At 39.7% G+C, this 8,061-nt stretch overlaps 1 protein-coding gene across 4 annotated transcripts in view; it reads right to left on the reverse strand.

Moving 5' to 3' along the window:
* The window catches only part of CAMKMT (calmodulin-lysine N-methyltransferase), a 437,120-nt gene that overhangs the window by 338,650 nt on the left and 90,409 nt on the right, over positions 1-8,061 (reverse strand). The gene's annotated exons all lie outside the window — the stretch shown is intronic.

Raw genomic sequence — 8,061 nt, forward strand, 5'->3', positions numbered from 1 at the left:
GATGACATACAGAGTGATAATTACAATATGTGCCGAGTGTTACAACAGAAGAATAAACTAAGCACCGTGGGAGCTTAAGGGAAGGAGCCACTGGCCTGAAGGAATCTGGAAAGGCTTTAACAAGAAGGCAACATGTCAATCATATCTTAAAAAGGAGTAAAAGTCTATCAGAGAACTGAGAGGAAAACCTTCAAGGCAGAGAAATATGGAGAAAACATTATACTGAAATACTGGGTTGGCCAAAAAAGTTCATTATGGGAAAACTCAGACAAACTTTTTGACCAACCCAATACAAGTTTTAGCAAAAAAGATTGACCTGTTCAGGGAGTACTGAGAAACACAACATGGCTTAGAGGCAACAGATGACACTTAGCACTTGGAAATCATTGGTTTCAAGTTTATCCTGTGAATAGATACCAAGGATTCCATAATCATGAAAACTCGAGCACAAGACTGATCAAAGAAAAATTAACACATCTAGGCAATAAATATACTTACAAACAATGTGTATTTACATATCCCACCAGGCTCTTCTGTCCATGGGATTTCCCAGGCAAGAATACTGGAGTGGGTTGCCATCCCCTTCTCTAGGGGATCTTCCTGACCGAGGGATTGAACCTGAGTCTCTTGCATTGCAGGTGGATTCTTCACCATCTGAACCACCAGTTAAGTCCATGTATATACTATACGTATTTATATATGACTATATAAATATATACAGTTTTGTTATATATATTTGTGCATATGTGTATATATTTGATACCTATGTAAATACATTATAGAAAGCTATGCTATAAATATATATGTACCAAATGTATATATTTACACACACATACACACAGCTCTTTGGGGAATTATAACCAAAGCTACTAGACTTCTGATCTACCATCTGCTAGGGCCCCTGATGCTTTTGCAAGGCAGCTGGAAGAGCTGGGTCACACACATCTTCTCCCTCAGTCACACCGTTTACACAGTTCCTTATTCTCTGAGATTGAAGTGTCTCAAGTGAAGGTGAACATTCAGGCCAATTCTGCTGATGTCCTTTATCCCCAAGCTGCTACCAGCACATCCATTCAGCAGCGAGGGTAATACCTGCTTTTCAAGGGCCAACTTGAAGACTGGCCCAGCTTCTTTAAAGTGCTAAAGGGCAGCCTCTTTTGCACCCCATCAATCCTATATATAGTTGCACAACACAGGTGCTGAAAGAAAAAGAAAACAAAACAAAGCCTAAGCCTCACAAGTCCAGTTGAAGAGGATACTTTCCTTGCTTTGCTATCATTTCAAGTGTAAAAGCGCCTATATCAAAACACACAGAACACTGTGGCCTGAAAGATTTTTAAAGGCAAGAAAGGTTTGCAGCTATAAGTTCCCAAATCACCTTCGACAGTAAAACCAGTTGATATGAGAAGAATATTTATATCAACAGATTTACACAGATTTATAAGGAAGAAGACCTAGTACTCCCTAAATTTGAATTAGGTGCATAACAATTCATCAAATTTAAAAGGCATGATATTACTCACTCTATATTGGGTTAAATAAAGCAAAAACAGGAGAAAAAAACAGCAAGAGACAGTTACCCATATAACCTGCCTTTTTAACACAGTCATCAGCTGCGTTTGTTGAATACACAAGATGATATGCTTGGTGCGTGTGCACATGCTCAGTTGCTCAGTCGTATCCAACTCTGAGATCCGACAGACTGGAGCTCGCCAGACTCCCCGTCCATGGGATTTCCCAAGCAAGAATACTGGAGCAAGGCTGCCATTTCCTCCTCCAGGGGATCTTCCCGACCCAGGGATCGAACCTGTGTCTCCTGCATTGGCAGACAGATTCTTTACCTCTGAGCCACCTGGGAAGCCCTCAACATGCTTAGTACTATGACACATGTACCAGAGAGAAAGCAAAGACAGAGTCTTAGATCTCAAGACGTCTCGATTTGAAAGCTTGATGACACAAGCTGAGGGATTAAGACCCTGGAGTCTTCATTTTAGATATAGCCTGGATCGCATCATCCAACAACACTGGTTTAAGCAAATTATGAGTCATAATTTGAAGGTCAAAGAACTTTCCAACCCTGAAAATTCACAATGTAAAGAGAAAGAGTATCTCTATGTTTTCTAGCAAGTCAAATCAAAAGGCACGAACTTCAAGTATTCAGAAATCTCAGATAAAAGAGACTTGAATATAAACAAGTATTAAATACAAGAAAAGTGTTACATTTAAAAGGGAGCCTTATCATGCTGTTTATGGGGAACAGTGAGAGACTTTATTTTTGGGGGCTCCAAAACCACTGCAGATGGTGACTGCAGCCATGAAATTAAAAGACAATTACTCCTTGGAAGAAAAGCTATGACCAACCTAGACAGCATATTAAAAAGCGGAGACATTATCTTCACCAACAAAGGTCCGTCTAGTCAAAGCTATGGTTTTTCCAGTAGTCATATATGAATGTGAGAGTTGGACTATAAAGAAAGCTGAGAGTCGAAGAATTGATGCTTTTGAACTGTGGTGTTGGAGAAGCCTCTTCAGAGTCCCTTGGACTTCAAGGAGATCCAGCCAGTCCATCCTAAAGGAAATCAGTCCTGAATATTCATTGGAAGGAGTGATGCTGAAGCTGAAGTTCCAATACTTTGGCCAACTGATGCGAAGAACCGACTCATTGGAAAAGCCTCTGATGCTGGGAAACATTGAAGGCAAGAGGAGAAGGGGACGACGACAGAGGATGAGATGGTTGGATGGCATCACTGACTCGATGGACATGAGTTTGAGTAAGCTCTGAGAGTTAGTGATGGACAGGGAAGCCTGGCATCCTGCAGTCCATGGGGTCGCAAAGAGTCAGACACAACTGAGTGACTGAACTGAACTAAAAGGGAGCAGATAAATATGGGGGTGGGGGTGGGAGTGCTAAGGAAGTAGTACCAAAGGAACATATCAAAGGGGAGAACATGATCTGGTAGATGAATCCCTGAAGGGCTGGCCAGGTAAGCACAAAGTACAGTGCCAACATTCATCTCATGACACAGAATTCAAATTTGTGGAAGTGGCAAGGCTAATGTAAAACAGACCATTTTGAGAAAAGAGCAAATATAGGTTAAAAAGTGAAAGGAGAATTCTGACTAACCCAAAGTAAAAGAGGAATTATGCAAAAAAATAATACCAAGATAGTCAAAATGAATAATGAGAAAAAAATAAGAGAACAAAGGTTCTACAATTAGGATGAGTACCAATAGTATAGAATTGTAGGAGTGTTGGATTCTTCTGTGGAAAAGGAATGTCTTGAAAGTTGCTGCTGCTGCTAAGTCACTTCAGTCGTGTCCGACTCTATGTGACCCCATAGACGGCAGCCCACCAGGCTCCTCTGTCCCTGGGATTCTCCAGGCAAGAACACTGGAGTGGGTTGCCAGTTCCTTCTCCAATGCATGAAAGTGAAAAGTGAAAGTGAAGTTGCTCAATCGAGTCCAGCCTACCAGGCTTCTCCGTCCATGGGATTTTTCCAGGCAAGAGTACTGGAATGGGGTGCCATTGCCTTCTCCGGTCTTGAAAGCAGTGCTGTCTTAGTAGATCTTTTTGATAGAAAATTTCCATATCCTCCCAATATGGTAGCTCAAGTTATGTGTGGTTGTTAAGTACTAAAAATATGGCTAATGGACTGAAGAGCTGAATTTTTAATTTAAATTTAGTTTCATTTTTTTAATTAAACTTTAATTTCAAAAGCAGTGGGTTAAATCCCATGGACGGAGGAGCCTGGTGCGCTGCAGTCCACAGGGTCGCTAAGAGTCAGACATGACTGAGCGACTTCACTTTCACTCTTCACTTTCATGCATTAGAGAAGGAAATGGCAACCCACTCCAGTGTTCTTGCCTGGAGAATCCCAGGGATGGGGGGAGCCTGGTGGGCTGCTGTCTCTGGGGTTGCACAGATTCGGACATGACTGAAGTGACTTAGCAGCAGCAGCAGTGGCTACTATGCTGTACAGTGCAGCTTCAGAGTTAGTTAAAAAGCTTATGTATCTTTCATAGATGAAATAGTGGAAAGAGCACATGCTATGGAATCAAACCTGGGTTTCAAATCCCAATAATTAACATTTATTAGCATTTACTAGTATGGTACCTTGAGGGCAGTTTGAACACCAGGTTCTGCATTCAAAATATGAGAAGTACTGAATTTTCTATCATAACTACCAAGACAAACTCTTTCCACAACTTCCCTGAGGTCCTGAGGTAACTTAGAGAAGCACAGCCCAGTTTAGCTTTCAGAATCTTCAGAAATCTCAGGGAAATCATGGGCTGCATCAGAATCATGGGACCAGAGGATGCACCATTCCCAGCCCAACTCAAAGGAGTACATTTCATGAGTACTACGTAAGTCAACAATCCTTTTCCATTTCCTCCTACTTTGTCTCCAAACCTTCCATTCTCACTCTGACCTTCACTGTAAGAAGCCCTAACCCATGACAGAGAGGCATTTTAGCAGAAAAAAATAGGAAATCTGAGACTGCCAATGAGACCTTTGCCTCCAATTAGGAAATGTTGACCTTCAGGGGTTTCATTCAGTAACTTTGTTGTTGGCTCCTGACATTTCCTGACTTACAGCACTTTAGGAGCCCTGGAAAAGATTTTAGGTCTGCCAACATACTAGCATCTCTTGAATCAGCACCAGCAGAGGGGGAAATAACTAGAACCAATTCTACCAAAAAAATATTTTCTATGAAAAGGAAACAAAAAGGGAAACAGGTGGCTAGGTAGTAGAACAGCAGCTAGACAGGAAATGGTCAAGAGAGAATTAAATTTAACAAGTGAGGTCCAATGAACTGTTTGTTTGCTGATGGGAATCATTATCTAAAGAAGGAGAAATTAAGGATGTGGGAGAGAGAAGATCAATTGCAGGATAAATTCATCTAGGCATATGAGGAATAATGTTATATGGTAAACTGTTTCCCCAAACTAGTTTTTAATCCTTTAGTGACAGCTGATGGTTGTTTCAATTTGGAGCTCCAAGAGTCAGCTGGGAAAAAAGATGGTCGCTTCAGGAAAATGAAGCCACTTGAGCCTAGCCAGCACAAGTACCTTTAATTATAGTTGTTCATTCTGCAGCTATACCTTTGCACAAGGAGTTATCAATCTAACAGAAAATAGGTACAAAAATTATGAAAACAATTTGGTGGGTAAAATAATAGAAGGGTGCACATTATGGGGTATCAAAAAAGCGGGTCACCAACCAAGCTCAGGGAAGCACTGAAGGGATATTGTGCCAGCCTTCCTAGAAGACCCACCTGATCTAAGACAGGGGGTTAGGAGTGGGATAAGAAAAGACAATCTATGCAAGGGCTGCAGATGAGCCAAGACACTTGAGTGGAATTTAGTGTTCTGGAAGTATAGTGAAAAGTTACTGAAATGGTGAGAAATCAACCGAAGACGCGGATAAGACCTTTAAGGAGCTCTATACCAAATTTTTTTTTTTTTTAATTTAAAAAAGAATTTTATTAAAAAAGCACAAATGCAAAGAAATGAACAGAGGAAAATTTATGCGTCGAACCTGGACTGGTCACTTATGATAATATACATGCTACAATTCCATTCTCTCCAATCATTCCACCTTCACCCTCTCCCACAGAGTCCCAAAGACTGTTCTCAATGCCTATGTCTCTTTTGCAGTCTCTTATACAGGGTTCAGGTTACCATTTTTCTAAATTCCATATATATGCGTTAATATACGGTATTGATGTTTTTCTTTCTGGCTTACTTCACTCTGTATAATTGGCTCCAATTTCATCCACCTCATTAAAACTGATTCAAATGCATTCTTTTTGATGGCTGAGAAATACTCCATTGTGTATATGTACCAAAGCTTTCTTATCCATTCATCTGCAGATGGACATCTAGGTTGCTTCCATGTCCTGGCTATTATAAACAGTGCTGCAATGAACATTGGAGTACATGTGTCTCTTTCAATTCTGGTTTCCTCGGTGTGTATGCCCAGGAGTGCGATCGCTGGATCATATGGCAAGCTCTATACCAAATTAAAGGGCTTCCCAAGTGGCTCAGTGGTAAAGAATCTGCCTGCCAAGCAGGAGATGTGGGTTCGATCCCTGGGTCAGGAAGAGCCTCTGGAGAAGGAAATAACAATCCACTTCAGTATTCCTGCCTGGGAAAGCCCATGGACAAGGAGCCTGGAGGGCTACAGTCCACCAGGCCACAAAGAGTCAGATGAGACAGTGACAAAATAATAACGATACCATATTAAGAGCCTGACCTTGTCAGACTGACTTTGTCACAGTCAAGTGTTTCTTAAACATAAGCAATATTTTTTTGAAAACTTTTAGAGGAAAAAAAAATTGAGAACTACTCTAACTGTTCACTTAAATTATTTTTGTATTTTAACTGTAAATATATAAACATAACTTCTTTATATTTATAGCTTTTATACAAACATGAAACCAAAACAAGTTTACAAATTAAACACAGTTTCAAAACCAGTTAAACTCAAACAGAAGTCCTCAATTTAACATGGTGGATAATGTTGTTTTACCAAAATTGGATTTAATAATTTAATAAGGATGTAAGTCTAGTGTTATCTTCAGTTTAAGACGAATTTTCAGATGAATGGTTATGAGCATGAACTCTGCAGCCAGGCTGTGTGAGTTTTAATCCTAGCTCCTCACTTATTAGCTGAGTGAACTTGGACAAACTACTAAATGTGCCTGTGCCTTCATTTCATTATAGGGATAAGTACCTTCCTCATAGAGTTACTGCCAAGATAATGTGAATGAGTACATGTAAAAGCTTAGAACAATACAACGGTAAGCACTTAAATTTTAGCTGTCTTTATTTTTAACTTCAATAAAACCAATAGAGGTGGTAGGAAAAAGAGAGTATCTGCCCTAGTGGATCTCTGGAGCAGACATATTAAAAAGAGGGAGAAGTCCACAAAACCAGAACATTGGAGAAGGTAATAGTTCTCTGAATCCTCTTTGGTCACACCTCCTAACTGTATTGTCTAATATTGGTACAGTGAATGAATCCTACATTTGATTTAAAGTAGATCTTTAAAGCCCTTTAAAGTTTTACATCATGTATTAGGCTACACATTGCCATAATTTCCACATTTCTGACCACCATATTGTCAAGTCCCAGAGAATCAAAATACAAAGAAAGATGAACAAACTTCAAAAATTCAGAGGCCAGATTTAGGAAACACTACACAATACCACTGTCACCCTGCCATATCCACATAGCATGATTTTGAATTTCATCTTAAAACACAAAAATATATATTATTATATATTATATATACACACACATACATATTTGGTTGGTGGAATTAAAGAGAAAACAATGTTAATCTCAAGTGACACCATTATCAAGCATCAATAATTTGAAACTTCACATCAAAAATATTTAACATAATGGTATTGAAAACACTAAACTAATCAGGTCTGACCCTTGAATTTTAGAAATACTAGCTTATAAAGAATCCCAGAGACGGCGGAGCCTGGTGGGCTACCATCTATGGGGTCGCACAGAGTCGGACACGACTGAAGTGACTTAGCAGCAGCAGCAGCAGCTTAGAAAAGTTTTGCAGGTAAAAATGCCTCATCAAGTTAAAATACTGTTTTCCTACACTGTAAAGCTTGACCAGGTGAATAAGTAGTACGATACAAAACTGGGAATAAATGACAGTCAATTATTCAGGTAGAAAAACAGAGTATTAGAAACATTCCCATTACCGTACACAAAGACCTTTTGCCGACATCTCGTCTTTAACTAAACTCCTACTAATTTCTGTACATTTCTCAATGCTCTCTTTTTAGTTTTATCTCTATGTCCCATTGCCTCTAACAAGTTGTCAAGATGTTATTCTCAACTTCGCCCCACATTCCATCAATTTTGCCTTCTTAATTAATTTCTGGAATCCACCCACTCACCTATCCCCGCTGCGACATTTCCAGATTCTTTTAACTGTTCTCCCTGCTTGCTCTCCTTCATTCTAGTCTTCATGCTGCAGCCAGAATGAAAATGTTTCCAAACTACAGATCTGATCACGTCACCTTCGTTAACT

Source organism: Moschus berezovskii, chromosome 11 (genome assembly GCF_049115385.1).
Source record: "Moschus berezovskii isolate FMDL1 chromosome 11, NW_MosBer_1.0, whole genome shotgun sequence".
Lineage (NCBI taxonomy): Eukaryota > Metazoa > Chordata > Mammalia > Artiodactyla > Moschidae > Moschus > Moschus berezovskii.